Source organism: Anabrus simplex, chromosome 1, assembly GCF_040414725.1.
Source record: "Anabrus simplex isolate iqAnaSimp1 chromosome 1, ASM4041472v1, whole genome shotgun sequence".
In the NCBI taxonomy this organism is placed as follows: Eukaryota; Metazoa; Arthropoda; class Insecta; order Orthoptera; family Tettigoniidae; genus Anabrus; species Anabrus simplex.
Window position 1 is genome coordinate 558,849,817 of NC_090265.1, and position 23,137 is coordinate 558,872,953.

A 23,137-nucleotide genomic window follows, 5' to 3' on the forward strand; every position below is an offset into this window, starting at 1 on the left:
TCCTCTGTATGGTTCAATAGCTCCCACACTAGTCTGGTTGATGTCCAACTGCACCACACAATGAGAATTATATCTGGTACATTGCGCTCTACTCCTATTCAATGGTTGCCATTACTGAGCAACATTCAGACGGTAAAGCGCCCTTGTTAGACTGTGGACCAGGATAGTGAAGAACAATTACCTCCCAATACATCAGGATACAGATGAAAATGCCATAGTGAGACTCAAGTCACGGAAACCTGCCTGAAAGACGACAAAGGAATTAGTTAATTCACATTTCCAGCCTGATGAAATATGGAAACACGAATGGTCTCAATCACACCCTCATGGCATTGTCAACATGAGGGATCCAACTGCAAAGTTGCCTGGGTTCAACCTTCCTCACTCCACCTGGACCACACTCAATAGGATACTCTGGGGAGTTGGAAGAAGTGCTTCTGCTCTGCATCAGTGGGGCTGAAAATACTCTCCAGCTTGTGACTGTGGTGCTGAAGTGCAAGCCATCCTGCACATTCTGAGCTTTTGCTGGTTCCATCGAGGACATTCGAGTGACCCCTGAGGCACTCTCTTGGCTTAAAGAGCTAGACATTTGTCTATAAGAGACTGAAAGACCCCCACATTAACCTTCTTAATGTGGAGTTTTTTTTTGTGTGTGCGTGCGTGCGTGCAAGGTTATATGAGCATCATAGTGAATGGCAAAGTCCTAGCTGTAGCACATTTTTGTAATTCGTTGATGCCTTGATGCCCTCATATTAAGCTACTGAAACAACAATTGAATTCACCCCATCCAGAGATAATTAAAATCTGTACATGAAATTTGTGTTGTACCAGTGTAGAGTATAGCATATTTTCTTCTGTCCCTCTATAAATACATTGCATGGTGAGGTTTCACACCAGTTATTTAATAGAATGCCATGTTAGTCAGAGAAGAAATCCCATGTACATGGAGTTATTTCAAACAGAATATTTCTGGAAAATAAGTTCAGTACTGTATTATGTTTAATTTTTTTTTTTTTTTTTTTTTTTTTTTTTTTTGGTAACTTCTTTAATGCCTGAGTTATCTTAATATTTTCTACTCTTCTCAGGGTTTAGAGATCAATCAGTGATATCTTGCTGTTTCTCTGCCAACCTGGGAGGTTCCAGTGACAAATATGCAATTTCCAAGGTAATTTTTTGTCATTAAAATACATATATGAGAATAATTAAAGGTATCTACAAAGCCAGTCGAGAGAGAGAAAGAGTGAGTGAGTGAGTGAGTGAGTGAGTGAGTGACCCACCAGCCCATCCACCCACCCACCCCTAAGTTCTCTTGCTGAATATCCAAACATCATTTTAATGTAATTGTTGTTCGACTCAATGGCTGAATAATCAGCATTGAGGCCTTCAGTTCAGAGGGTCCCGGCTTCGATTCCCGGCTGGGTCGGGGATTTTAATCGCTTCTGATTAATTCTCCTGACCCGAGGACTGGGTGTTTGTGTTTGTCCCAACACTTTCCTCTTCATATTCACACAACACACTACACTACCAACCACCACAGAAACATGCAATAGTGATTACATCCCTCCATATAGAGTGGGCGTCAGGGAGGGCATCAGCCGTAAAACCGGGCGAAATCCACATGTGCGACACAGTTCGCACCCGCGACCCCACAGGTGTGGGAAAAGTGGCGGAAAGAGAGATTTTAATATAATTGTTGCACAGATTTCAGTGTTTAAGTTGCCAAGTTCTTACAGCACATGACAAAGAGATGCTTATGTACATAGCAAAATGGGCCATCTAGACACCAAGTGGTATACCCAAACATACAGTGTTTGGCTTTCATGACCAGTACTGTATCCTGTGAGCTATGTTGGCCTTGGCATTTATGTTCTCTTGGCTAGGTGTCTTATCTACAGGTTTGCCACTATTGTGAACACAACTGTAGAATATTATAGTTGCCTGCTGTAGGGTATTCTAGTTGAATATTCAGTTTTCACTATCACATAGTACTTCAGATTAAGTTTTCAGCATTTAGGCTGCGTCAAGTACATGAAAATGAGATTTTAAATCCTTAAGACAATCTTTTCTGTAGATGTGTTATTAGGTTCTATTTAGATACGTCTTTTGTAACTAACAAGAACATGTCATATTGTGATCATTAGTGAGCGGATTTTTATGTGCTAAAAATACTGAAGATATTTACTTTTATGTGCTAAAAACCTAAAAATATTTTATACTGTACCAGGAAATGCCCGTACTTTATAGCTAGAGCATGAAATGAACGCAAGGCGTGCACGGTATATTAAATTAAATAGGTAATAAAACTCATTGTAGACCGTATTGGACATCAGATTATGAACATTAAAATAAGATTAATAGTTAACACCACCTTTCCAATACTTATCTTTCCTTATATTTAGGATAGAAACATTACAACAGGCGTTGTAAGATGGAACATGTTTCGCTTAACTGTCGTAAGCATCATCAGCCAAAATAAATCTTAGCCTAAAATTAGGTCAGGGCCTTGAACCTAGTGTCCTTAAAATATATGGCATGCTAAGAATCAACATTTACATTTAGAAAATCAAATAAACTTAAAACTAATGTGAAAAATACATAATGTTACAACATGGAGAAAAAACAACACAATTGTGTTGACATAGAGGTTAAAAACAGAAAGTACAATACAGAGCTGGTAGTGAAATAATTAAAATCATTAGGATATCATTGCTACCAGTCAGTCAATCAGAATGTTTTGGTCTTGAACTCCCAGTAAAAATGAAGACACCTGTTATTCGGTTTTAACCATTGTTTCAGATGAAGTGGATATTGGCCTCTAACTTATAAGCGGCTTCAGGCTTGATCAATCCTGTTTGAAGTGTTACTACTCCATGTCAGCTGCAATATGTGATTTCTCTTGCCCAACTCACATATCCATTCAGGATTGAGATTTTATTATTTCTTCATTCAAAAGAATATAATCATCACTTTTTGTTATGTATGAACGTTCTTATTAACTGACTGGTAGCAATGAGTTTGATTATTACACTGCCAGATCTGTGTTGTACCTTATGTTTTTAACCTCTTGCAACACGATTACATGTTTTCTTTTCACTTAGCCATGAAGAACACTCTTATATATTTTTCACTCTTCTATATTTGAACATTCTGATTGACTGACTGGTAGCAATGATATCCTAATGATTTAATTATTTCACTACCAGCTCTGTATTGTACTTTCTGTTTTTAACCTCTATGTGAACATGATTGTGTTGGGTTTTTTTTCTTAGCCATGTTGTAACATTATGGTTTTTTTTCACAGTAGTTTTAAGCTTTTTTTTTTTCTAAATGTAAATGTTGATTCTTAGGGTGCCATATATTTTAAGGACACTAGGTTCGGGACCCTGACCTAACTTTGGGCTAAGATTTATTTCGGCTGATGATTCTTACGACAGTTAAATGAAACATGTCCCATCTTACAACGCCTCTTGTAATGTTTATATCCTAAATATAAGGAAAGATAAGTATTGGAAAGGTGGTGTTAACTATTATTCTTATTATAATGTTCATATCAAATAGGACCGGGTACAGAGAGTGAGAGGGTTTTACTTCGAATTAAGTTAGTGTCTATTTTAACTGCTGATTTATTAAAGAAAGTCAAAATTGTATCACCTCAGTACAGTTGGAGATCAGTTAGGCACGATGTGCTTTCAACCTGCCGCTGGCGATGTCCCGCGTCGAACCGCTATTCCTCCCGTCCTCACCATGGAACCACGTACCAATACCTTGAGGGCTACTCTGGACGGCCTTGAAGTTCCAGATGTTCCGGAAAGTCTCAGAGTTCAAGTTGTAGGGTTTGCTCATGTGGAATAATGGAGCAAGCACATGTATAAGTCCCCTGGACTTGTAGGGTGGACAAGTAAGGAGGTGTAATTTATAATAGATTTTCACTGTTCCCATGAAGGGATTAAAGAAATGCTGATATTTCGTGTTGAATGTCGATGGAATCAGACACGAGACACTTCTATTAAGTAAGTTGCACTAGTCTCTAACTTGAGACAAAAAATTGAAGAACTCAAACAAGGTTTTTACAGCCGAATGTTAATGGAATCAAATCCACTCACTTCCTACTATCACTTGCACTTGTGAAATTAAGCATGCAAGAAACAGAGGTAATTAGTGCTCTAAATGTTTGGAGAATTGAGCATGCAAGCACTCGCCAGGTCCTCCAGAATTTCAAGATCGCTTTGATTCTATTTATAGTTATTTGGAGAGTTTATTCATTGAAATGAACCTCTCCCCTCTAGGGACACCAAGACCTTGACGTCGGTGTGGGGGCTTGTGTGTTTGTTGATCCCGAGGGCTGTGCCAGCTCAGGCTAACCCATGCTGGATTGGCCTCGGTGTAGATCCAGACTAACAAGGTGTCTCCCAAGTTGCCTGAGAGGTGTCTGTGCTCTTTATTCTTCATAACTATTTCTACCCTTCTATTCTCACCTTCATAAAATTTCATTCCTCTCCCTGTCTAGCCACCCTCTCTGCCTCGGTTAGAATAGGTTAGTATGGAGGTTTTATTTTCCCCCAATCACAAGTTTCGGGTCGTGGCAAGGTGATGAATGGCTACTGGGTGAGTAGATCTTAGCAACTCACCCCAATCACAAGTTTAAGGTCATGGCGAGGTGATGAATGGCTACTGGGAGAGTAGTTCTTAGCAACCCCCATCCAGATACTGGACGCCCTCTGGAGTGTGTAGCCTTGCCTTCGGTACGTCAGGGCTCTGCTGAAGGTCGACCTTTTATATACCGGGTACTCATGGAACTATGCATGGTTTTTTAATTTGGTTTTGATTCATCAAAGGCTGCAGGCCTTAAAACTTCGTCCTTTAATTGTTCAGTTAGGAAACATAAACGTTTGAATCGTGTTGACCTGTCTAGTAAGGAAGTTTCTGAAGAGCGCCTGCCACGATTTCTGGTTGCGAACAGAATCGATGGACAGAACTTTTTCAAGAGAACCCATTCTTGATAAGCAATGCTGTTGAAGGTCTTATTGGTGAAGTAGATGAAATGAGGCAATTGCGGGATGGTAGCGTACTCATTAAGACTAGTACGCTTGTGCAGAGTAAAAAGTTATTGGAAGCCACAATGTTCAGGCCAGTGCCAGTTAAGATTGAGAGCCACAAGTCCCTTAACTCCTGCAAAGGAGTTATCTTTCATAGGGGCTTGATTAAGGCCTCCGATGATGACCTTATCCAGAGCCTTGCTCGTAGAGGTGTGTCGGTGACAACCTCTACGACACGGGGGCCTTCAACTTTCGATCTTGAGAAACTGCCCAAACATATTAAGGTATCCATGTACACACTTACTGTTTGGCCATATTTTCCTTCTCCTATAAGGTGCTACAACTGCCAGCGGTTTGGCCGCACCTCACCACGCTGCCAGGGATCAGCAATATGCAGGGCATATGGAAAATTGGTGTATGCCGGTGTGGAGTGCACACCACCACTAGTGTGTGTTAACTGCACTGTGGAGCATGCCCCCTCGATCGAAGGAATGCCGTACATTTAAACAGGAGATTAAGACTCTAACTTTCTTATCCAGAGGCACGGAAGAAGTATAAATCAATGACTCCTCCAAAATTCTCCATCTCCGTTGCAGAGAAGACGTGATCACTGATGGAACTGCAATAGTTATCACTGTCTTTGATAAAGATAGAATAATCAGGAAGTGGTCGTGTACCTGCCACTGTAGCAGGGGAACTAGCGCACGGCTGCACAAAGTGACATCCAGGTGTGAAAATGTACCATGTGTCAGTTCCCCTGTATTAAGCACACAAAGATCGAACAGGTTTATCAATCGCTAGAACATCCTCCCCTTAGCACAGGAAAACAGAAAACCTCAAAGTGTGTTGCGGGCGTTCACCTGTTCGATCACAGTACACGACCACTTCGTGATTATTCTATCTTTATCAAAGACAGTCTGAAGTACCCAAGCGCTGGTTGCTTCGGCGGGCAAATCGGCCAGAATTTTCCGAACATGCAGTGATGTCCGATGATGTGCTGGAGTCTGTTGACAACCTCGTTTCTTCCATTACTACTGAAATTTTGGCTGCTGCAGAGGAAACCATTCCTTCTTCGTCCGGTATTCATCTCTGGAAAATAGTCCCATGGTGGATGAACAGAATTGCAGCAGCCATAAGTGATCACTGATGGGCTTTTAAACACTACTATCGCAATCCTATGATGGCCAATCATGTCACATTTAAGCGTCTGCACACGAAGGCCCGTTTTTTTATTCAAGAAAGTTACATGGGAAAAGTATGTGTCTTCCATGAGAGCATACTTTGTCATCACAAGTTTGGACAAAACTCCGCCATATTGTCGGAGTACAGAATGTGCCCTTGATCCCTGGAATCTCCATTAATGGAGATATTGTTGCAATTCGTTCAGTAATTGCAGACGACCCTGTATTTCTACCAATTAATGGCGAAGCAGAGGGACACCTTCTCTCTTTCCCCTCTAGTGCTTCACATCCTTGGAGTTGTGGAGTGCACTTGCGCTATGCAGAGACATGGCTCCTGGACTGGACAAAATCCATGATCAAATGCGTAAGCATTTGAGTGACAGATGTCTCGAAGATATCCTCACCTTATTCAACAGAATATGGAGTGAGGGAGTGTTTCCATCTCAATGGTGCGAGGGAATTGTGATACCAATTCCCAAGCCAGGTAAAGATCCAAAACTCCTGGATAGTTATAGGCCATTATGCCTTACAAATGGCTTTTGTTAGCTATTTGAAAGGATGGTTAACCAGCATCTTGTGTGAGCCATGGAAAAGGAAGGTCTCTTGTCTAACTACCAGTGTGGTTTCCGCTCTCATCGGTTTGCCACTGATCATCTGGTCAAACTGGAGAGTGCTATTCAGGAGGCCTTTCTCCAGAAGGAACACATAGTTGCCGTGTTTTTTGACCTTGAGAAAGGTAACGAGCAAGATAGAATTCTCTTCACTCTACACCAGTGGGGATTTCGGGGAAATTTGTCAACGTTTATTGAGAACCCCATGTCCCCCTGTCTCTTTCAAATCCATTTAGGGAATGCTTTCTCTCAATATTACGTTCAGGAAAATGAAGTACCTCAGGGATCTGTACTGAGTGTCACGCTGTTCGCAATCACCATCAACGGCATATAGTTGCTGCTGCTGGGCTTGCAGTCATTCCACCACTGTATGTAGACGACTTAGGTGTACATTACAGCTCCGGCAAGCTATTAACCGAGTTGATAGCTGGGCCCTGCAAAGTGTTTTTCGATTTTCAGCGGTGAAAACCTCAGTAGTACACTTCTATCGATGCTGGCTTGTGGATCCTGAACCAGAGCTCAGCTTGCAAAACAATGTCTTACCAATGGTAAACACCTGCAGATTCCTGGGGCTCCATTTTAATACAAGACTAACGTGGCAGCCCCACATCCGTCAGTTGAAGGTTGCCTGCATGAAAAGACTTAACATGCTCAAGTTTCTCAGCGGCACTTCGTGGAGGACTGACGGTGCGGTGCTGGTACGATTTTACACGGCAGTAGTCCGCTCCAGAATTGACTATGGAAGCATGGCTTATGGCTCAGCCTTTTGGACAGTATTCACCACAGTGGAGTTAGGCTCCGAAGCGGGAGTTCTACCTTCACGGACAAGGAGGCAGCAGTTACTCGTCACGTACACTGCTACATCCAAGGTATCATTGCATGTTTAGTACCGAAAACCATCAGAGGAACCAAAACTGGCGGAATGCTACACGGCCGGTTGGGTTTTGAATTGATAGCCTGTGTCGTGATTTGAATATCGATATCGGTGGTTGTCTTGAACAAACTCTTAGCAAGGTACCTCCATGGTTAGTTCTGCGGCTGGATATATGTCTAGATTTACTCCATGGACCCAAGGTGAACACGGATTCCTCCATTTATCAAAGGTATTTGCAGGACTTTCTTCACCAATATCCAGCCGCGAGACATATCTTCATGGATGCTCCTAAAATGGGAGATAATGTTATTTGCTCTTTCGTCACCGATGATATGAGCGCGAAGATCTTGCTTCCTGGTGTATGTAGCATGTATACTACTGAGCTTTACACCATCTTAGAAGTCACTTTCTTACGTGTACCGATTCATTAAGCTCTCTGCACTCTATTGAAGCCTGTTTCTCGCAACACCCACTAGTACAGCAAATTAATGACCTTCTAGCCAGGTTAAGTGGTGCTGGCACCAGAATCACCTTCGCATGGCTTCCAAGCCACGTTGGGATTGCGGATGAAGATGCACTTCTACATCCAAGACCAGTCAATGTACCTGCTAAAGATATTTGTCCTCAGCTATACCGAAGCATCCTGGCCTGGCTAGCTATCCAAACTCCCAAGAAGCTAATATCAATTCAGAATACAACTATGTGTGGTGGTCTTCTTTCCGACCTTCATGGAGAGAGACTAAGGTATTGTGCAGGCTGAGGATAGGTCATTTATGATCTATGCACTCTTATCTCCTAAAGAGGGAAGACCCCTCCCCAGTGTGTTCTTGTGGTGTCGACTTCACCGTGGCCCACATCCTCACAGAGTGTGTGGATGAAATGCTGGCAAACTAACAATATCCAATAACGGACCATTTATATTGGTGTCCTATGTTTGACATACGATCTTATCAATTACCCCTCACTTGTGGAGCATATTGACAATTAATTCTAATAAGCCCAATACAGCCTTACCAATCGAAACATCATGAATCTTTATGTGGGATCCTATCTCGAGCAGAACTTTAATATTACATCGACTTGAGATGTCTAAAGTCTCAACTGCCTGAACACCAATTAAATCACAAGAAATATATTATTGCTTTGATCGTCTCCTGGATTATGGTAGTTACAGGCTGAATCCGTTCATTCTGTATTTCACTCGATGTGTCTTCTAAAGCCCGATGTGACTTGAGATGACCCCGAACGTACTATTTCTGCTTTGAAAGAGAATCCAACAACTTTAGGTAACTACTCCCATTGATTGAATCTTCCCCTTCAAAACGACCTGAAATCCCAAGCAAAGACACACCATGACGTTTCTCAACAACAATCTGACGTAGTCCTGCGGTTTCGTTATGTTTAACTGCTAGAATTCGTGCACCTTGAGATAAAGAACATTCAACCCCGCAGTGCCTCAGTAAAGGGAAGTTCCCTTCATCCTAAATATATTTATTTCAATTGGGATGCTTCTCCGTTTTTCTAAGAACGTTCTGTATAATGATTATCACATTTAAAGTCCATTCCTTCTGACCACGAATAATATTTACACCAAGAAAATGTGAATTCTCTAGGTACTTTACCATTAAAATACTCAATGTCTAAATTAGGCATAGTCTTACATGTTTGAATTTAGACCTCACACCTCTCTTCATAAGTCCAGAAAGACTTGTAAAGTTTTTGAAGGGGCCTGCATCTGTCATTACTTAAACCCTAGTCACAGGGAGATGATGTTCGTCTCGTTGTAGACAAGAGAAAGTCAGGAATAGAACTGGTTAGTTTCATTCCTGAATTGCCATTAATGCACCAATTAACAATACGCATTTCATTGTCGCCTTCGAGCTAGGAATTTCTACACAGTTGAACAGGCATGCCTCAATGGGTCCTAGACCTTGCAGAGAGAGGGATGCGGGCGGTAATAATAAAGTTACATGCCTTGTCCTTGTCAGAACAAGTAGTGGATGATCGGTGAAGCAGACATTAAATAGAAACTATCGTACTTTTAGCACAATAACAACAGCAGATATACAAATATCGTGATGAATTCAGTTTAATCGTATTCCTATTGCCTCCGTGGCTCAAATCTTTGTCATCCCATGTGAGATTTGTACTGGACAGGTTTTCCCTGTCATCTTTCATTCCAGCAACACTCTGCATTCTCATTTATTAATATATTACTTTGGGAGTGGCGATCCGATCGTAATAATAGCATATATATGAGTCATTCAGTACATCCCTGACCCGGTCACATGTTTTTTTTCAATCGTATTTTTTAGTGCAGGCATTGCCTCAAGTGATTCCCGAAGTAGTTGTACCGTAGATTCAGGAGAAGTTCCACTACCCTTGAACACTTCATACTTTTTTTTTTCCACTTGAATCAATAGTTTAGTGAATGCTCAACATCAAATTATTTATAAGATAAGTTTTCCATAATGTGAATTCGCCGGGAGGTGCAAAAGTAAAATTCTGCTAAGAAACTCCTCAGATTATGTATTTTACCAAGAGGAATTTCCTTAGATAGTTCTTATACGCCTAAATCTGAAGAAGGTAATCCATTTTATTGGTACTTGTTGGCAAATACACATGTGGAGCAGGTGCACTATGGTTAATTCCAAACAAGTTCTAAAGTCATTTAAGAATACTAATTTGCACACATAATTGTATGACATAGGTGATGTTGTTTCACCAGTAGTGAAATATTTTTAAATTTTCCTACGTATTATTAAAGACTCAACTGTGTACTAGACTTCACCCCTGGCATTGTTTTGCAGGTTGACCATATACTCCCGGAAACCTGTAGGTTGTATGCCATTTGTTACAGAAGCACAGTACTCTCGCTCCCAAAGCAGATAGGGGTAGAGGGAAATGAAGGTGTTGCCGTAGCAGGTTGCAACAAATTAGAACCAAATACAACACCGGGAGATGGAGCGGCAGGCCCTTCGCGTTGCAAGTAATACAAGTTATTGAAGACTTCCCTACGGGCTTTGCGGTGGTTATAATTCATCTCTGTACACACCGTTACGAAGTGAGTAGACACTTTGTTGTTTTATGTCGCACTTATACAGATACATATTATGGCGACAATTAAAGCACAACCTCGGCACTTGGCTAGTGTGAAAATCATATGCAAGGCTGCCGATAGTGGGGCGGATCTACTGATCGTTGAAATTGTATAAAACTAGAACGTGGGACATACATAATATCATCCCATTGGGGGCAGTGGCGCAAAATTAAGTAGAAAACAATGTGAACAATTCACACACAGTAAGACAAACCACAAAATAGTTTTCCATGGTTTCCCATTTTCACAGCAGGCAAATGCTGGGGCTGTACGTTAATGAAGTCTACGGCTGCTTCCTTCCCGTTCCATCGTCGCCGTAAGTGGCACACGCTAACTTACATTACGGTCTCATGTACCTATATTAATGGAAAATCATCATACATTTTCTAGTCCTAGGAGGCCGCAGAAGATTTCATAGTAAGTGAGTAATACTTAATGCCAACAGTAAGTTATATAATAGTTCACGCTGATACCATTATTTTACTATCCTTAAAGTTTAACTTACACCAGCCCACAAACATACTACAATTTGAATTGAGATTATGTATTATCTGGAATGTAGCTTAGTAAAAGAAGGTCACACTCCACGGGTTGTATGCCCGTACAGTAACGTGACTGTAGAAATTATTAAGACTACATACCATTACTCTCACACATATCTTTCATGCACGTTGTAGTGTAGGAGGCAGACCCGAAAGTACAGAAATTTCTCGTCAGTTTTAGGAAACTAAAGTAGGTTAATTATTAATGTGCTTTCTGTTCTGTGTTTCAGATTGAAGAGTGCAGGAGATACAACTTCATCTGTATCTGGGATGCTTGAACGTGATTAATAAGTCAATGAAAGTCCTTTGAATTTAATTTTTGTACATATACAGAGGAAATGCAAAAATATGTAAATATTAAAACTCTACACTGCAATGGGAACCAATGTGTAATATTATTTTTTACATAATGTAATAACAGTATGAAGAAGAATTTTCTTAATAAGTCGGACAAACCAGTGCAGGTGAGTTGTTTTAGTTGAATACACTAATAGAACGAATGAGTCAGGAATACACAATAAAACAAGTAAGAAGGTTAGAAGTATTTATTACAGATGATGAGCAGAAATAGGCAAGGAACAGTTATAGAAACAAAATTCAACCAACACATATATCTCTTACATCATACAGTATATAACAAGTTACACCCCTCCCTTCAGGCCTCAAGGGGACGGTGCAGTTTGTAAACGAAATGAAAATGAAATGGAAAGCAGCAATATAAATAAAGATCTCTTGTTGTACAATCTTGGAAGTTCCAGAAGATCATATATTAAGTTTGAAACTTTTGTTTTTTCAATAAACGAACAGTTAAGGCAACCTTTCAAAAGTCCAGCTTTAACAATTTTTCCAAACCCACTTTGTGCCTAGCATACTATCTAGAAATCCAGTAATACACCCAGACAGACATGTCCATAATAAATATGCATTCCTTCTGTTCCTAATAGCCATACATACATTTTTTTTTTTTTTTCCTATATTGAAAACCATCTTTATTACCTATACAGTGGATCACAATCATAAGAATCTAACGAAAGGGAAATGTACGACATGCTGCCCTGGACTTCAAAGCGTGGGTCGCCAGTAATGATCTTGGCTCAAAGTTTCACATCACTTCTACTTGTTCCGGGTGTTTGACCACCTCTCTCCATGGATCAGTGGCAAGAGTATCAACCCCAAGATAGCAGGCAGAAGTAGATTCACATCTGAAAGACAAAAGAATCCATGTTATACAATCTCTGAGCAATAACTTATTGCTGGTGAATTACTTTCATTTTCTAGTCAGTCAATAACAGTGAACTCTTGTCCTCATCCCAAGATGGTGTAGCTCTTTTCAGGCACACTCCCAATGGAGGTGAGCTGCAAGTACTGTTTTAACCACATACCAGCTCTCCTGCCATTACGGGAATCAAACCCAAGCCACAGAGGATGGCAATTAACAGTGCCCAACCGTTACAGTATGAAGGCAAATAAGCCAATCAATAAACCCCTTTTATACAAGAATGTCAGCATGTAAAAGATCTCTTGTGACCTGACAAAATTGAAGTCAACCACGGAGATGCAAGAGATTCGAGTTAGCCCTGCCACCTAGAAAGCCTAGGGTACGTATTTATGGCATTGAAGAAAGAAAAAAAAAACCTAAATACTAATAATATTAGGCTCTTAATGTGCTAGCTATCCACTCAAGGCTTTATGGTATAGCACTACAAAAGTCTCGGATCACCTGTTTAGGCTCTAAGATTACACTCAATGATGTAGCAGATCAGATGGCTTCAAATTGAAATACCGGTGCATAGTAGAAAAGGCCATACTATCATCTCTATCCAACCTCCCTTAGTCACCTGTTCCTGGTCTTTTTCCTGATATATCAATACCTTCATTTCAGAGGCTCAGATGCATGTCTAGGGAATGGTATGCCACATTTATCCTCAATCATAAAACAGGAACCACAGTAATAGATTGTTCACTTAAGCACAACCACATTCCTTCATGTTGATAGCATCTGACATTTAAATGCCCATTGTGGAGGGTAAATGCATGGGATTGTTTGGAAGCACTGTACCTACAACATTTACAATCTAATCTTATATCCAAACCAATTTTGTGAACAGATTTAGTTTCTTGTAGAAACTTCAGTCTATACCAGAATAATGAGAATGTAAACTTCTCACATAAGTAGTGGTTGTAATAGGACATCCAGATTTGGAAATCAGGATACTGAAAAGTCTTCATTGAGACCAGTGAAATAGAGGGGAGCAACATCAGTAATGCCAAGTAACTGCATAGACAGTTAAGCACAGGAATATCAGATTTCTTATTTCAAAAAGGCCATTGGTCACTAATGCATTCATCTTGTGTGATTCTCATATGTGTAAGTATTAACAACTAGGGAACTGTCATACTTTGTGCTACTGTCAGTTTAAGATCTAAACCAGAGGTGCTCACGCTGGGTATTTTGTTCTGCAAGCACACGAGGAAGCAATTAGCGTATGCCATTCAGACACTGTGACATGGTTACATCACAGGCCGTGAAGGTTGAGCGAAACTCTCCCAGACACACTGGGGCATTACTGCAATGATCAAGTGTGAAATGAAGGCAGAAATCCAAGTCATTTTAATTTATGTATTTTGACAGGATACAATTAAGATAAGTCAACAACTCCAATTATTTCTTTACAGTACATAATGAATGACAATTTTCAATATTATATTTTAAGAGGTGCTTCAGAAACATTTTTGATATAATATGAAATCAAGGTGGATAAGTTGTGGCTTTGGTTTAAATTATGTAATTAAAACCCATCAACAATCCAAGCAGGCTTAATGGAAATAACATCAATTAAGTTATTTATTTGAAGGCATACTGTATATCTAGCTACAGAGTATTGTTAATTCTATTTTCAGAAAACAGGAAATGTCACATAACACTTAACACTGTGCAAAATCATGCAGTAAACACATTGAACTATGTAAATATAGTAAGTTTTGCTAAATGAATTTGTTCCCTAATAGAAATACTATCATTCCCATCCAAGGAATTTTAAATCATTGCTTGTACGCTTAAACCCTATATCTTTGTAAATTGTAACAGCAGTCATGGTGTGTCAATTTTATTTGAATGTATAAATTGAAGAAAAAACTTTTTATATTGAGTGCAGTATATATCAAACCAGAATATGTTGAAATAGTTTGGTTTCTTGTGATTAAATTTTTTTTCATTTTTAAAACATTGTAAACCCGTACCCAAATGAATACTTTGCTGAGTAGTGGATAAGTTTGCAGTCACAAACTAATGACACTATTTCACTTTGCTGCCAAGTGTATTGGCTCTCTTGCTTTACCGTGATGTATGCATTCTACGTAAGCTGCCTGCATTTACGCTAGGCCAGTTTGAACAAGCTTCCAGCTGAATACCTTCAGTCTAAATGTACTAATAAAATATGTATGTAGTGCATCAGGATCTAAGTTACTGACTCACTACTCTATTCACTATACATCATGTCACCATGTTTTAAGCAAACAATATACACAGAAATTTACTTTCTTTCATTTTCAAGTTAGTGTAGATGCTGAAGTGAAAACTACTGCATCTACACTGATCCCTGTTAATAATCTTACTTTCTACTATGCCAAACTTTTTTCTTTTTCAAATTCAACAAATCACCTCCACTCATAGCCAACTACAGTTACAAGCCGGAGTCATATAAGTTTGGCAACGTCCAGTGGAGGCCAAGGTGAAAGCGCGGGATCTATCCGTGTAAGTTGATGTCTAGTGAACTTCATCTCGTGTTTTGTTTACTTTTTAGCGAATATGTTTGAGTACCTATATATAACAAGATAAGTGATAGAATAAGCATATGTAGAGCCTGTTATCGAAATAACGTGAAGGCTAACCAGAGCTGAATAGCTTGTATTGTATGGCTTGATAATATGCCAAATGTAACCCATTCACTGAAAATTCACCAAGATATGAATGTCACTGTATATGTTATCAGGTGTTGGTAGAAGAAATGACATGTTTAGCAAATGGTAAGATATCAAAGTGGTCTCAACTAAATTAATATTTATTAAATTATATAGGAACCACTTCTTGAAGTGTTAGTGTTAAACGTGTACAAATAAATCTATTAAAATGCTTCACAGTCTCAGAGTATAGTGAGGTAAACAGTGAAAGCTCACTCTTTGTCTTGCCTCATATGTTTAAGGGAACAATTCAAACTTTGCATTTTAAGTGCCTCAGACGGTTGAGGCCCTGGGCTTCTGACCCCAACGCTACCTCAGTGCTGTAGTATTTGAAGGTGTTCAAATACGTTAGCCTCGTGTTGGTAGATTTACTGCCACGCAAAAGAACTCCTGAGGGTCTAAATTCCGGCACCTTGGAGTCTCCAAAAACCGTAAAATAGTTATTTGCACTAAAAGGACAAAAAAAGGGTTAGGCCCTACTCAGAAAGTTTTGTTTTTAACTGTGAAGAAACTTTCAAAGTGATGACGTAGAAAGAAGGTTTAGTATAGCTTATTGGTAGTGACTACAATGTTACTGCACCTGAAGTCCTAGAAAGTGAGATGAAAATTACAATTAAGGGTGTTCTAGAGTTGCGGTGGTGGCAGGCAATGGTATGGAAAAGTGAGGTTTGGCTATAGCCAATTAGAAATGTCTTGATTTCATCCATATGGGAATAATAAACAAGTTAGCTCACATTTATCATGTGAATTTTTTGGTGAGCAGTTTGAGATGTCAGGGGCAATATGCGGTACATTTCTGGGTATACAACAAGGACAATGTCAAGGATAAGCTGTGACACTTGTTTATGTCTCCTGCAGACTAATGAAAGAGGTGACATCACATTGTATTGCATGTGTGTCTGCAGAACAGTGGTATACAAAGACCATCTGGGTTGTGAAATTATAAAGAAGTTCTGTTTTTTCTATCCTGAGGTGCTTTACCAAGAAATGACAATCAACAGTTCTGGTTTGAACGCCTTTATTGTGGGCGTGACAATAATGGTACGATAGATTGTTTATTGTCTTCATTTTACAATGTTGTGTTGAATAAGTGCTAAAAGCAGATTAAGAACACGACTTATGTCAGCAGTGAGGATGAAAACACTAAGCGGAGACAGCTGTCAACACTCGTGTTTTGTTTTTTATTTGTGTAAAATGTATGTTCCTTAGCACCATTTTACGAAGAGTGTGCATCTATCACAATCATCATACGGGCGAAGTTGTTCCAAATCGGACACGCCCCCCGCTAGATACAGCGTTGCCAAGCATACCTTCTGGCTTTAACTGTAGATGGCTCTGCCTCCACTTCATCCCCTTTAATAACACCTGAGGACAAAAAACTTCAATGTGCACATTTTTCACAGATTTGAAAGAGTATTGGACATTTTATAAGAAGCTGAAATCAATGAGGGAACAGCTAACACTAGAACTGCTGGAGCAGTCAAAATAACCACTACACATTTTCCACTACAGTTTTTATTGTACGATATTTGAACTGCAGTGACTTTTCCTGATTAATGGTCACGAAAATCCATATTAAATACAATTTTCACATCAATGAATGGGCCGTTAGTAACAGGTATACCTACTACCGCCGGAGCAGTCATTTTACTGCTGTATTTAATTATCATAATCAAATCATAACACATATCTCTCGTTCAGATAATCATCTACTTTAATTATCCTATCAACAATGGAACTCGCCGAGCTCAATAGCTGCAGTCGCTTAAGTGCGGTCAGTATCCAGCATTCGGGACATAGTAGGTTCGAACCCCACTGTCGGCAGCCCTGAAAGTGGTTTGCGTGGTTTCCCATTTTCACACCAGGCAAATGCTGGGGCTGTAACTTCATTAAGGCCACAGCCGCTTCCTTCGCACTCCTAGCCCTTTCCTGTTCCATCGTCGCCATAAGACCTATCTGTGTCGGTGCGACCTAAAGCAAATTTAAAAAAAAAATACTCGGTATACAGCAGTAATCCCATCTATCAGACATGACTGCCAACAAGACACAAAGCACATCAACAATGATTAATGTAATGTTATTGTTCATTGTTATGAGCTTTCTGTATTGTAGGCCTTCACATTGTTTTCTTTTGACTCTGTTATATATAAGGGCATCTTACATCATTTATAGCGTAGACTGTAGTTCTTTATTCCTCGACTTTAATGAAAATCATTATGTAAATTCTGTTTACCCATTTTCTCACGACTTGGCGCTGATATGGAAACAGATGCGCGCCCCTAATCGCACGGCCAACTCGCCCGGTCGTACTGAGTATAACAGGCTGCTTTAATATTGGCGGGTAGTAGCTGGGGAGTTAGATAACTCTGTTCTTCTTAAGCGTGCCATTCCTCTGGTTCATAAATTTTCTGATACGACAGGTACATAACAAAATGGTTCATTATACTATTCAAGCTATTCAATCCCTACCCTGAGGCACTGATTGGAATGCGCAGTGTGTATATTTAACAGAACAATGACAGAGGAGTGTTCACAGCTGTCTGCGGCCTGTTCATTCCAGCACTGGAACTTTGGACTGTTAGATCGGCATCATAGTACTGATATAGATGTTGATTCCCATAGGAAACATGAAATATTTGTCCCGAATGAGTAAATTTATAATACCAATATAAATGGTCCGTTATTGGACATCATAAATTTTCCAGCTAACTCATTCCTGGTTGCCAGCATTTCTCCACCATGTGTTAAGTTGGTACTTAGCACACCCACCAAGACACATGGCTAGTTCATACCGTGCAGGCCACTGCGTAGACTATTTGGAGCCACTGGCAGTGCCAATGCACTATGACAGACTTTGTCCCATTACCAAAAATTGTTGCCTGCTTGGCCATCAGATGATATAGATGTTAGGTGGAAAATTTATAATGTCCAATAACTGACCATTTATACCGGTATCATAATACTGTTTGTTAAAAGTGAGAAAATATGTGGGGTTTTTTTCATTTCAGCGAGTATTTTATATGATAACATTGCTTTCAATCCCTACATTCCTACTGACGTTTTTGTAATGGCCTAAGTTAACTGTAGTTACAAAAAGCACAAAGGCAGTCTTTCTCAGAATCCCGTAGCGAAGCATGGGTACATCAGCTAGTATTAAATAAAAATGTGAAACAAGAAGGTAGTCAATTAACATTGTCAAGCTAAAACTAGAATACAAAGTCATTTGAAATATGGACAACACTAAAACATGTGATAAAATATATTAAAAATCAATGTCAGTCTAAAACTATACTTCTGAAGCTCAAACTCGATATTCATCTTTCTATGATGTTTATTTTTAAGTATCAATCATCTGTACAAAATATGATTTTGTGTGAGTTGTGAAATCCATATTCGGTGCGTCGTAAATAATGGATGAGAATGGAGAGCTTGTCATTAAAATAAGACATTAGCTGGAATTGCTGTTAAAAATATCCAAAATGTGAAATGTAGATGACTTAGTTACATTGGACGTAAGGCCCTTCGTAAATAATATTTGATAGCTGAATTTAACATAACTGAAAGAAATTTTAAACTCCTGGAAAACTTGAAAGGTCGTCCATTTTTACTGGACTAGAACTGTTCAATGTATGCCTAGATGTACATGTCCTCCCGTAAGGGCCTATAGCAGTGTTAGCTTGTCTGTTGGTCCTGCTTCTAGTGTTATATCTATGTGGCAGAGTCAGTGTGAAACATAGAGGGGGGATAGGTGGAGCTTTATGCATCAGAGCTGTGAAAGGAGGGGAGCCACTCTGATTGGCCAGAGTGTGTCTGACGTTTGGAGAGCTAGAGGGAGTCTTTAAACCTATAGAAGTGAATATACGAGGGGACTTATCTTTACTTGTTCTGACCATATTTAACAAATCTGGTGTCAATCCATGAAATTAGCTTTTTACGTCCATGACATTAAGATTCTTATCTTTGTTATAAATCCATGAAAATATATAAACTTTTTAGTTCATTTAAGAGTTCACCTTTTCTCATGTTCTTAATCATTAAGTCCTTCTCTAACAAAGTGAACCGGTGTCCTGTCTCCCTCATATGTATTCTCATTGCTGAGTATTTATTATGCTTCTCCACGTTGAAATACTCCATATATCTTGTAAAAAAGCTCCTTCCAGTCTGTCCGATATATGAAAATCTGCTTTGTCAGCATGTCAATCTGTACACTCCAGATCTCGTATATCGGTTATTGCTATGATTGACTTTACTATGATTAAAAAACAAGGTCTAGTATGTATTAGCTGTTTGAAAAGTTAAATTGCAATTATGTTCCTTAAATACGTTTGCAATCTGGTGGATACCTGTTTTTTTAAATTTTTTTATTATACATTGAGTTGAGCCTCTATGAACTGTGTGGTAACAACCAACGTCATTTCAGTGTCTAGGTCTTGTTCTTGTTCTGGCTTTGACTTCTGCCAGTATCTCCTGAGCCCAGCAACGAGTGCCTGTTTATACTCTTCAGAGGTCCTTTCCGTCTTCTGGAAGTTGATGCCATTTGGAAACCTTGATACTTGTTCACCAATCTTCTGAACGCATTCCTGTCATGAATTTCTTGGTCTGAAATATCAATCTGCCTCAGATCTTTTTCGCATTCCTGGAACCATCTCAGCCTTGTTGCCTTAGATTGAATAAAATTCCATCTTCTTTTTGTTAGTGGATACCTGGGTTATTATAAGTGCAAGTGGCATAATTAGTTTTTTAAATTTTGTCTGGCACTAGATTTGTGGACATCCCTGTTCTTAATTTTATTAATTAGTTAATTCACCATTTCAACCTTAAATCCATTAAGTCTTGCGAGATATGTAAAAAAAAACAGATCAGATGTAAGGCTTTTCAGGCGTTTGCTCTATTAACCAGTGTTTCGTCTTGGGTCTGACACTAGACTCAGAGTGGGATGTGTCAGACCCTACCCACTGACGCTGGGGTGTATGCAGGTGAACTTATCAGAAGCCTATATAAAAGGCACAGTCTGATAACTGCTTACGGGAGATAAAACTCCATAATGGAAACTCCAAGATGAAACGCTGGTTAATAGAGCAAACGCCTGAAAAGCCTTACATCTGATCTGTTTTTTGACATGCTCTATTGGTGGAAAAATATCTAATTTCCTCCTTGGGAACTTAAGATATGGAAATTCTATGTAGTTCAATTCAGTTTTTGAGTTTTTAGGGGACATAGGAAATTTTAAGGGCTCTATAGATTAAACTATAGAAGGACACATGTTTATGTGAAACAGGATGAGCTATTTATGGTTACTAATGATCGTGGAGGTTTTCTATAGATTTGGAATTCGAAGGCATTATTCATACACGTGTTATATCCAAAAAGTTTAGTGAACAATTAGTCTGGTCTTCCTCAGTGAATTTCAATTGAATTAAACTACATAAGAGATCTTGCAAGACTTAACGTTGAAATGGTCAATTGACTAATTAATAAAATTAAGAATAGGATGCCCACAAATCTAATGCCAGACAAAATTTAAAAAACAAATTATGCCACTTGCACTTATATTAACTCAGCTATCCACCAGATCGCAAATTTATTTAAAAAACATAATTCTGATTTACCTTTTCGAACAACTAACACAAACCAGACCTTATTTTCTAATCATAATAGTCAATCATAGCAATAACCGATATACAGGATCTGGAGTGTACAGACCAACATGCTCACAATGCAGATTTTCATATGTCGGACAGACCTGAAGGAGCTTTTTTTTTTTTTTTTTTTTTTTTTTTTTAACAAGATATAAGGAGCATTTCAACGTCGAGAAGCATAATAAATACTCAGCAATGAACATACATATGAGGGAGACAGGACACCAGTTCACTTCGACAGACGTAAAAAGCTCATTTCATGAATTGACACCTGATCTGTTGAATCTGGTTAGAACAATTAAAGGCAAGTCCCCTCGTATATTCACTTCTATAGGTTAAGGGACTCCCTTCAGGTCTCAGAACGTCAGACCCACTCCGGAAAATCAAGAGTGGCTCCCCTCCTTTAACAGCTCTGACGCATAAAGTTCCACCTACCCCCTCTGCCGCATAGATATAACACTAGAAGCATGTTCCATTCAACTATCAAATACGCTCTACCACAAGGGCCTTATGTCCAATGTAACTACGTCATTATCTACATTTCACTTTATAGATATTTTTAGCAGCAATTCCAGCTAATGTCTTATTTTAATTACAAACTCTCCATTCTCACCCATTATTATTTACGGCGCACTGAATACATATTTCACGGCTCACACAAAATCATATTTTGTACAAATGATCATTTTTATTCAGTTTGGACACAAATTTTAACTATGGGCAAGATCTTTGGTGACTATATTGGAATTACATGATTATTTTCAAGTACCACACGTTATAGAAAGATGAAGATAGAGTTTTAGACTTACGATTTTAATCTATTTTATCAGATGTTTTAATTTAGTGTTGTTCACATTTCAAATGACTTTGTATTCTAGTTTTAGCTTTACAACGTTAATTGTCTACTTTCTTGTTTTACATTTTTATTTAATATTTAAGTTTAGCATTTTAAGTTTGACTAAAGGCTGAAGATGCTCTTTAGAAATCACAAAACATGTACCATTAATCTATCTAGCCATTTGTAAATGTAACCACAGAACAGTGGGTTATATTGAACAGGTGACACAGTAAAAATACCTTTGTTATTTCTTATACATAGCACTTAGTCAAGCAGCTCATCTGCTTTCTCTCGAGTGATCCCAGTCCAAACTTCGCAACATTTTTGTAACTACTGTTTTGTCGGATTTCACCCAGAAGAAATTGAGCTGCTTTTCTTCGGATTTCTTCCAGTTCTTGAATCAAGAAATCCTTGTGAGGGTCCCATACACTGGAACCATACTCTAGTTGGGGGTCTTACATCTTTACATCTTCACTACAACCCCTAAACACCCTCATAACCATGAGCAGAGCTCTGCACCCTTTATTTACAATCCCATTTATGTGATTACCCCAATGAACATCTTTCCTTATGTTAACACCTAGGTACTTACAATAATCCCCAAAGGGAACTTTCACCCCATCAATGTAGTAATTAAAACCAAGAGGATCTTTTCTATTATTTTGTGAAACTCACATCGCTTAACCCCATTTATCATACATACCATTGTCTACCGTCCATCCCACAACATTATCGAGGTTATTTCGCAGTTGCCCACAATCTTGCAACTTCTTATTCTGTACAGAATAATATCCACAAAAAGCCTATCTCTGATTCCATTTCTTTACTCATTTATATATAAAAGGAAAAGCTCTGAATAAATTAAAAAACTACAAAGCGCCAGGAGAAGATCAGACCTTTGCGGAAATCTGGAAATATGCAGGAAACTCAGCAAAAGTTGCCCTCCATCAACAACTTGTCTCTATCTGGATTAAAGAAGAACTACCAGAACACTGGACAACAGCCCTCATTCATCCTCTGCACAAAAAAGGGGACAAAACCGACCCTAATAACTACAGGGGAATCTCTCTCCTAGACATAACATACAAAATATTTTCAATAATCATCCTTAATAGGATAAGTTTACAACTTGAGAAAGAACTAGGAGAATATCAAGGAGGTTTCAGACCCTGGAGGAGCTGTCCTGATCAGATCATGAGTCTTAAGTTGATAATGGACTATAACAGGAGAAGAAACAGAGATATGGTGATAACATTTGTAGATTTCAAGAAAGCTTATGATTGCATCCATAGAGAATCTCTGTTTAAAATTTTAAGACACCTTGGACTACACCCCAAATTAATAAACATGATAAAA

The 23,137-nt window shown here is 39.0% G+C and overlaps 2 long non-coding RNA genes across 2 annotated transcripts in view; one reads left to right on the forward strand and one right to left on the reverse strand.

The window, feature by feature from the left end:
- LOC136869583 (uncharacterized) overlaps positions 1-1,165 on the forward strand; it is a 52,039-nt gene extending 50,874 nt beyond the window's left edge. The window contains exon 4 of the long non-coding RNA XR_010859753.2: positions 1,086-1,165. This is a non-coding gene — a long non-coding RNA (uncharacterized lncRNA). The remainder of the gene's footprint in view (positions 1-1,085) is intronic.
- A 10,794-nt stretch (positions 1,166-11,959) lies between these two features.
- LOC136869594 (uncharacterized) overlaps positions 11,960-23,137 on the reverse strand; it is a 34,996-nt gene continuing 23,818 nt past the window's right edge. The window contains exon 5 of the long non-coding RNA XR_011018015.1: positions 11,960-12,546. This is a non-coding gene — a long non-coding RNA (uncharacterized lncRNA). The remainder of the gene's footprint in view (positions 12,547-23,137) is intronic.